Raw genomic sequence first — 9,462 nt, 5'->3', positions numbered from 1 at the left:
GCCGCCCGCGCTTCCCGCCCGCGCTGCGGACATGGCGCGCCGCTGAGCGCTCCGAGACCCGCGGCCAAAGACCCGGGCCCGAAGACGCGAGACCCGAAGACCCGAGTCCCGAGACCCGCGACCCGCCGGCCGCGACGCCCCGCAGCGGGAGCCCGCAGGCGAGCGAGGCCGAGCGCCGCGCAGCACGGTAAGCACACTGCCCGGCCGCCGGGACCTGTGGCCCGAGCGCCGTCACCTCCCCTCCGCTCCGCCCGCCGCCCCGGCTCCCCGGCTCCCCGGCCGCTGCTCGCCGCTGGGCCGGACCGTACGGGAGTGGACAGCATGGAGGGGCGCGCGGCCGGCGACCAGGGGAACAAGGCGCATCCGGACTTGGCAGCGGCCGGGCGGCCCTTGGGCCGAGGCCTCCGCCGCCGGCGTTGCGGTGCGCGTCTCCGCGGGCGGGAATGGGAGCTGGAGGGGAACTCTGCAAACTTTGTAAAAATCCCCACCCGAGCCTAGTTGGGAGGTGGCGGCCGGGCTCGGGGTCCGCCGGCTCGGAGGAGAAATGGGAAGGTGGTTGGTGCAGTGCAGAGCCAGATTTCACTTAAGGGCGGTCCACGAAATGAAAGCAGAAGTTCCTGTCAGTCCTCCAGGCTGGGAAAGCCCTTCCAGCTCCCCAGAACTGAATAGGAGAGCCTCTTACCCCTTTCTGAAAGACACCCCCCCGCACGACATAACCCATTCATCTGTGACAAGACTTGAATATTGGTCCCCCCGCCCAAAGAACCTAATGCTGACACTCTAGGCCTAGCGTTTGAGAAAGAAATCACCTACCAATGGCACCTTTTAGACACTTAATTACATCAAACTCTAGGATAATGGCACCGTTTATGACCTCTAAAGCAAAAATAATGATATGAACAAAGCCTATCCTTACTACTATCTTCTGAAAGAGACACCAACGGAGATGTTGCTTCCGATTTACCGTTCTGCTCTGAAACTTAAATGGGACTAATGGTAAAGGAATTCATCATCTAAGTTTAAGATATTTTTATGGACTTTTTAAGAGTAGAGCTTAGCATCGCAGCTTATGAAATAACCATATTTGATTAAAATTGTCTGTTGTAGGGCTCATAACTGAGCATTGGTTGTGGTTTAAATATTTGATAAACCACGACATTAAATACTCTTGTACAAACTGATGATCACTGGTGAATAATGCAGCTTCATGGGCTCTGCAGTAATTAGTTTTCTAGTGGAATTCCTCAACTGAGTATTCTGGAGAGGTTTAAAATGCATTCTACCTTAAGAAGGGAAACTTGATTAGAGTAAAGCCCTTAACTGAGCTGTACATTTTCCCTGATTTTAATACTGTGCTTTCAAGAGATAAATCCTTTTACTATTTGATACACTAAGACTGATGTAGATAATTGACAGCAAAGTACCTTTTCTTAGCATATGAGCTTGAGAGACTGGCAATGAAAAAAGATTTGCCTCCTATAACATTTAATACTCTCATCTAATTGAATCACTATGAAAGAACATATATAATGGTGGAAACATGAAATGTGCAAGTATTCATCTATATCTACGTATCTGAAAGTCTTAAATACCCTCCCCCTGCTTGTTTAGATAAAAGACCTTCTTAGTTCAACCTACTGAACAAACTTCAATACAAAAGGTGGCTCCTATGTAGACTTAATACTAGAACTAAAATACTACACTAGCTATGACAAGTAAACCACTTCAAAACTGGAAGACTTTTTAAAGAAAGTAGTCCAATCCTATTAAAGGTTGGTGGCGATTTAGCAATCTGTTATCTTCCTTTTGAAATATCAGTTGTGTTGTGTTGTGCACATGGCAGTTTACTTGAGCTGAGTAAACAGAGAATGTCCCTGTTTTTTAAAGCCAGTTAGTAAATTCTGGAGTATGCATACAAAAATATCCCTTCCCTTTGGTAAGCACCACTTTGATCTTGCCACTTCCTTTTTTACTTCTACCTCTTAAACTAGATCACCCATGCTGAATGAGTTGCAGTGGGTTAAAGCCCTATTGTTTTGAAATAGGCAGAATTTTAGATTTAGAGATCGTGCGCCTTGTCATTGTTCGTTCAAACAAACTGAAGCTGGTTGGAGAAGCTGGTGTTTCTACAGGCTGTTGTTATTACTGCTTTCAAACTTCCAGAGAACCGATGAAGTAAACCACTACTTTACTTTCAGGGATTGCTCACTGTGGTAGATCTAGATAAGGAATTGGCAGCTACAAGGTCCTGGATTATCATTCAATCAGCGAGTCCTTATTTTTACCTAATTTATGAGAGATAGTCACCTGCCCAGAAGAGGTGAAAGTTCTGGCTTCTGAGGGGAAGTGGTTACTTCATAACCTTCAATTAGTTTGAGCTTGGGAAAAGAAAGAAAAGTAGTTGGCATTTTAAAACAATAAGCTAAAATAATTCTTTCTGAGCTGCCATGTGGATTAATTGCTGTTTCTGGTGCTGGGAATGGAACCCAGGGCCTCAACTGCTTGTCCTACTAAGAAGCCATACCTCTACTGCCATAAGGAATGTGGGGAATGTGCTCAAAATATCTTTTTTTTCCCCTCTAGAAGTTATTGATAGATGTCCTGCTCTAGGTACAGATATGAGTCTGTTAGGAAGTGTGCCTGGAATGCAGGTTTAACCAATGGAGTAAATCCTTGGATTATACTCTTCTAACTGATTGAAGCGAAATATGTATGTGTGTGTGTGTGTGTGTGTGTGTGTATGCATATGAAACGATATCTGTGCAAAAGTTCTCATTTGTTTGTCTTTTATTAGGAGGGTTGTTTTGTTCGGATGGCTTGTCAGCTTTCTGCTCACCACATAAATTATATAAGGCAGCGAAGTTGTTATGTTAAAAAATAGGCAAGAGAAGATTAACTAGCATTTTTGTGCTGGAAGACTTTGAATGAGTACTGCTCCCAAATTTCTGTCTGATCACTGCTAATCGACAACTGGAGCAATTTCTCCAGCTTTCTGGGAATTAATTGTGATTTGCGCTTTTGCACCGCTCATTAATACTGAACCTAGTTGTAGTGTTCCTAGAAATGAGCAGGAGCATCTATAGCCTGGTGAACTCATTCTGTCACAGCTCAAGAGATCTGAGGGTTTTAACCAACTGCAGGCACTCAGGGAGGAATGTTTGGAGGTTGGGCATAGTCCTGTAAGGAAAGAGAGGAGTCGGGGAGAGGCTAGAAAACCACATAATTTGGTAGAGTTAATAGTTCTTGTCTTTGTACTGTTGCTTTAATGAGGATACATTGTCTTATTGTTGGAAGAAAGAAGGAAAGGGAAGAGGAGAGGAAGGGGAGGAGGAAAGGAAAAGTGAGGAAAGAGGAAGGGAGGGGAAGGGAGGAGGGACAGCGTTATTTGTTAGAGTATTAATCATAAATATTGCATTTTAAATTTTAAAAAGAAATCCACCAATATAAATGAATCCCTAATGCTTTGTATAATAACACAGATTTAATTATCAATAATGCAAATTACATCTATTTTAATTCGTTGTGTTTTTAAAACTGGAATAAATATGGTTTATTTATCTAGTATGAATTGGCTTCTGACTTTTTATTCTTTTTTTTATCATTAGACTCCAAACTACTTAACCAGCTTTTATTCTGACCTCTACTTTTAACAGATTTGAACTACCTATAATCATTCTTCAGGGATTTTTTTTTTGAGACAGGGTCTCCCTGTAGCCCAGCTGACCTGGAACTCACTGTATAGACCAGACTGTCCTTGATCTCACAGAGATCCTTTTGCCTCTGCCTCACGAATGCTGGGTTTAAGAAAGCATACACCACCACATCTGGCATCATAATCATTCCTTAACTGTGAAAAGGCTGAACTTTTTAAAAATTTATTTAATAACCACATAATTAGAAGAAGCATTTCATTACAACAGCATTGACGTCGTCAATAACAGTTTCCATAGCAAAGATGCATCTCTTTCAAAATTGGCTGTAATTTTTAGGTTCACAGAGTTGAATTAATACAGTTATATATAATGTTTATTCAGCATAAACCCTATAAGACATAAAATTGAATGAGGTTTTAACCTTTAAAGATCTCCATTTCATTTTGAAATATACTGTTTCATACAGAAAAACTTATTTTTAATGCAACTAACACTTAGATGTTTGCACATGTGTCCCTAATTTCTATATCTCTGATTATTATTAGTCACAATCAGTTACTTTCTGAGATTCTTGGCACCTGAGCATGGATATAAATTCACCAGGAAGATTTCAATGGTAATGTTTTTTTTTGTATCTACTAATTAACATGAAGCAAATTTTTATGCTTCTTCCTCAAATATAACTTGTTTGTTTGTTTATTTATTTATTTATTTTTGTGTGTGTGTATTTCATACAGAACACCCCAAACAATCTTATTCATCTTTATACCGGCATCCCAAATGGCACCCTCCCATAGCCTCTCCCCCTCCCACCCCCGACTGGAGCCCATATACACTGTCATCCCTGTTACTGTCCACTGTGTTGTCAGTGGAAAAGGCTGAATTTTTAAGAAGAATGTAAGTACTTTGTTCTATATAAGTATTCTAAGGCTTATTCTTTAGAAGAGTCTAAAATTGTTTTATTTTAAAAAGAAGGCAGTTTGAAAGAGTCAAGACCTATAGTCTAGCTAAAACCAAATACTATCTAATCTATACTGAAAAGAAGTGTCTAACCCTTGCCACTGAGTTTGTTAGAACATAACAAATGTAACTGCTAAATGAGTGAAATACATTAAATTATTTCTGTTTTATTTTGATTAGGGAGCCTTTTTCTATTGGCAGTAAAATCACAGTATTTTGCCTTCCCTTATGGTAAGAAAGAAGCCCAAGACACAGTTTTTGCTTCCTAGAGAGTATATTATGTAAAATACACTTACAGTTTATTCGAACCAGTGAACTATTAAAAATTACCTACTGCTTTCTAAAAGGAAAAATTTTATTCCAAAATGGGATTTTATGAAGTGGAAAAGTACCTTTCTAGTTTCAAAGTTTTAGAGACACTAGCCAAGCAAGGTGATGCTGCATGCATTGTCTTTGAATACAAAAATTGCTAACACCTATTTAAACCCATCCACCAAAAAGTCTAAACAAAATATGACCCCCATAAGTAACTGCCTGTCACTCTGACATCAACAACTGTGAAAGTTGCTAGATGGGAAACCTGGGGAGCAGCAGTTGGCAGGTTTACTGCTTCCGCGTTCATCTTCTAGGGGTCCTGCAATACTGTACAACCTGGGGCCTCACAAGGCAAGCTCTGTTCATCATTTCCCAGCATTTTCAGAAAACTGACCTTGAAACTGCAGCTGACCATTCATTTCTGATGGGTACAATTTATTCAATGAACATACCACCCAGATTAGAAAGGAGCATAGTGCCATCTCTACATACCATGGTGTTATTGTGTCCTTGGGAGCCACAAGACAGTGTGTGTGGGATGACAACCATTTCACTGAATGCTGCTCCCATCAGTCTTCACTGCTTGGCCACTCCATTTCTGTTCTGATCTTCACCTCTCCCCATTACACTCAGAAGCATACATCCAAGTCAAGAAAAATTAGTATGTGTGTGTGTATGTATATGCATGCATATTTAATCTTTTTATTGCTACCAATAAACTGAGGAAGAAATTGTTTGCATATGTAACCAATGCATGGTAAAACTGTTCCTTCTCAAAAGGGCTCTGAAGATGATTGGTGGCAGTTAAAATAATACAGATAATCCAAACACACTGCCTATGTCCTGCCTGTGACACTGCTATCATAAAACAATATATCCAGCTGAATTCCTTTACATGATCAGCTCACCCAGCAGCTTCTGGGTACATACATAATAAACAAAGCTGTAACTTTGTCCTAATTCTTACTGTACTAAGTGAAAATGTGTGGACAGTTCATGCGTTTCATATTGGACTTAATTTATTGAATTTTTTTTCAGCATAAACCTTTTTGATACATAAGGCTCACTAGAGTTTCTGGCACAGATTTACTTTTTGTAAACTTGAACTAAAGAAAGAACAAGACCTGCATCAAGTTGAGCACTCCTTCAGAAAACAAGGTTACCATTTAAGATAATGGATTGTTAAGATGAATTTTATTTGTTCAAATAGTAAAAATATCCCCCAAGCCATTACTTTTGTTATGGCTCCTGTAGTTTAACTAACCCTATTATGCATATGTCAGTGTCAGAGGACCCCCACCACTCAGTCTCTCCTATCTGCACTCACATTTGTCAAGCATTTAGAGGACAGCAAAAAGGGATGGCAGTCTCCCTCGCCTGTCTACATATTTATTTGTTCTCTGTCTAAGGCCACAATTCATTTAAATAATAAAAGAAAATTACTTAATTGTCTTAGAAACTATGCCTACAAGATAAGAATTTTAGGAATGAGATAGTAACTACCTCATGTTTCATTGGCTCTTCAAGAAATTCTTCAGCTATCAGTTCTTGAACATGGGTTTATTTGTGGCAGTTAGCCATTTATTGGCGTTTGGCTATTAAGGGGTACTTACGGACTTCAATGTCATTAATGAAATATGGGCATAGTGCCAGAAGAATCACATCAACAGCACTTGGTACAGTGCTCGATGCATGATGTGCTGTTATGACTTAGAAATTTAAAATGAAGATGGTATGGAAGGATGGAAGAAATATGGGTAACATTCTTACAGGGAAACTTTTAAAGTAGAAAAGAAGAAACACAGGCAGTGTTAAGTATGTCAAACCTCATTTTACCCTGTTGGATTTTTATGGAAGTACTTAATATATAACACCACTGGTTTGTATAAAATCAAAACTGAAAACAAATGTAAAATCTAGGAAGTAAGAAAGTAGACAAGACTTTTTTAAAACTCTAACTGCTTATTTCAAACCAACTAGAAATAGAAAGCCTGGGAAAAACTTTTTAGAGGAGATGGATTAAAGCGACCTAAAATTCAGCCAGTGGCAAACTCTATTCATTCATTCATTATACTGATGCATTAAGTGTATGGCTAGTGTGTCTGTGTAGATGTCCTTAAACCTTAGAGTTGGGAAAGATTTGATCAAAACACAGAACAAAAACATAAAGGTTTGGGGACAGTCCTCTGTAAAGTTAACTAGGGTTTTTGTAGGCATTTCATGCCACTTAGCCTACTTTTGAGAAATTGAAAACAATGAGGCTGGGGATACAGCTCAACTACCAGTCAAATGTTTGCCTATTGTGTGAAAGACCCCAGATTCCATCTCCCAAGCACTACATTCATATTCTCTGTCTCTCTCTGAGAGAGGGAGGGAGGGAGGGAGGAAGGGAGGGAGAGAGAGAGAGAGAGAGAGTTCTCTCATTCTAAAAACAGCGGTAAATAAACAAACATCAGTGCTTGGGAAATAAACTGAAAAGCATGGCATATGAGATTGATTAGATGTCTTCCCTTGCTCTCGTTCTTTATTATCATGCTTATGCTCATTTAGTACAAAATGTTATAGTTTCTCTCCATGTAATTAAAGACACTTAACTGAATTTAACAAACATACAGAACATTTTAAATATTTTCTGATTATTTAAGAGTACCACGTGGTCTGTCATTTACCCTGAAATTAAGATTTTTTTTTTATGACTCGTGGGAAAATCCTCCCATTTCTCTTAGAATAGGGGTTTGTCCAAGTTGTCTTCAGGGGTAGTTTAGATGTGTGCTGAAATTGATAACTGATTTTTCAGGTGATGGTGCTGTCTCTGCTAAGCCGAGGTAGTACAGCCACTCAGGACAAACCAGACAACAGTTTTGTTGCTGAATACTTCAGTGCCTCCACAGAGATGCCCCTCAGAACACCAGTGTTAAATTTCTCTTTGCCCCTCCTCCCACCTGGTCCTCCACCCTTAGAAAATTAGTTAGGGAGTGCAGTACTAACCTACCAGGACCATTCAGAGCTTTGCACTCCACTAGTGGAAGAGCAATTCCTTCCTAACATGCACTTTCGCCCCCAGTTAGTCACCAGGTTCTACCTGCTGCCTAAGCCAGAGCCTACCCCTTCCAGCCTGCACTTCTGGCTTTTATTTCTCCCTTGTTCCCTGATGCAGTCTTCTGCTTCCTCCCTTTTGCCCAGAATGAAAGCCCACTTTCACTCTGTTACTGAAGTGAATCATGGTTGCCTTCTCAGCTGATCTCTCTACAGCTCACCTCCCTAAATCCTCGCCCACCCTCTAATCTCAAGCCATAGCAATTTTCAGTTCCTTCACCAGTGCTGTCTCACTCAGAATGTATTTATTTACCCGGCTGACCACTCAGCCTTCAGGCCTCGCTCAGCATCAGCATTGTCCCATCTTCCTTTCTCTGGTCATCCTGGCCTCTTGGTAAGGAATTATGTTCCCCATGTGTGTTCTCTTAATGTCTTATGTGTTTCAAAATGAAGCATCATTGGGGCAGAGGTTTTATTTATTTATTTATTTATCTGTTTATTTATCTATTTATTTATTTATGCATAGTACCCTTTATGTTTGATGAAAGAATATGCAACTAACCAAAATAATTTAAAAATTGTGTTCCTAATTAAGCTGCAAGCCTTTCAGCACGTTAATAAACTTCTTTGGGTCCTGTTTTGTCTCCGGAGGGAAGGAGGGAGGGAGGGAGGGAGATTGATTGAGAGATTAGAGAGGACTAGAGTGTATGAGCACCCACCTCTAAAATAATTACTTTTTTGTGTCTGCATTAATTGGAAGACCAAATTTTCTTTTCTTGCCATGTTGATAGGTCAATAAAAGGAAGGTGCAGGAGCGTGTGAGGATCTTGTTCTCAATCACCAAGATGATGATATGGGGAATGGTCAATTTTGTGGAGAGTGGATTGTTTTGTGGTCCCAGTCTAGTTTCCTCCAGACAGAGATGTTTCCAGAATTTCATCATGTGATTATTAACTAGTCTCTCACATTTAATTTCTCCCAAAGAAATCAATTGCTAACTTGAGACAGACTCTGAATGGAAGAGTCAGCATTTGAATTCTGAATTTATTCAAGTCTGGATGAGGGAGAAGGGAAAGTGGCAGTGCGGAGGCTGAATCCTCACCTGTCCTAGAAGGATGAGGGGTCTAAGCTTAATAAATCAAAGACAAAAACACAAGCATATCACTAGAGATAGGACTATAACCACCAGGCCAACAAAAAGTTAGTTTCTCTCCAAGCAGGTTTGGTAATCAGGGAGGCTGAGGGGAGCGAACCCCTGTCTGCCAATATGTGACTTTTCTATCTCTGCCTAGCAGTCATTTAAGTCATTTTTCTTTCTTTCCCCCACCTTTATTGTAGTAGAGTAGACAAATTAAAAAGCATATCTTTATGGGATGCAAGGTAATCCTCTGCATACCTTAGGAAATGATTAAACCTAGCCACCTGACAAGACTGATACTGACCAAGACTGAAATTTGGAACTTCATGGGTTTACATCATGGAATGTTTGCTTTTACTT

At 40.3% G+C, this 9,462-nt stretch overlaps 1 protein-coding gene across 2 annotated transcripts in view; it reads left to right on the top strand.

Annotated features, from left to right (window-relative positions):
* The first annotated feature begins 6 nt into the window (after positions 1–6).
* Nfkb1 (nuclear factor kappa B subunit 1) overlaps positions 7–9,462 on the top strand; it is a 127,068-nt gene continuing 117,612 nt past the window's right edge. For both annotated transcript variants that reach the window (XM_029560234.1, XM_029560233.1), the window contains exon 1: positions 7–187. The gene's annotated coding sequence lies outside the window, so the exon portion shown is untranslated. The remainder of the gene's footprint in view (positions 188–9,462) is intronic.

This window comes from Nannospalax galili, unplaced genomic scaffold, assembly GCF_000622305.1.
Source record: "Nannospalax galili isolate Female #2095 unplaced genomic scaffold, S.galili_v1.0 scaffold189, whole genome shotgun sequence".
In the NCBI taxonomy this organism is placed as follows: domain Eukaryota; kingdom Metazoa; phylum Chordata; class Mammalia; order Rodentia; family Spalacidae; genus Nannospalax; species Nannospalax galili.
This window is presented reverse-complemented; position numbering and strand designations above follow the sequence as displayed.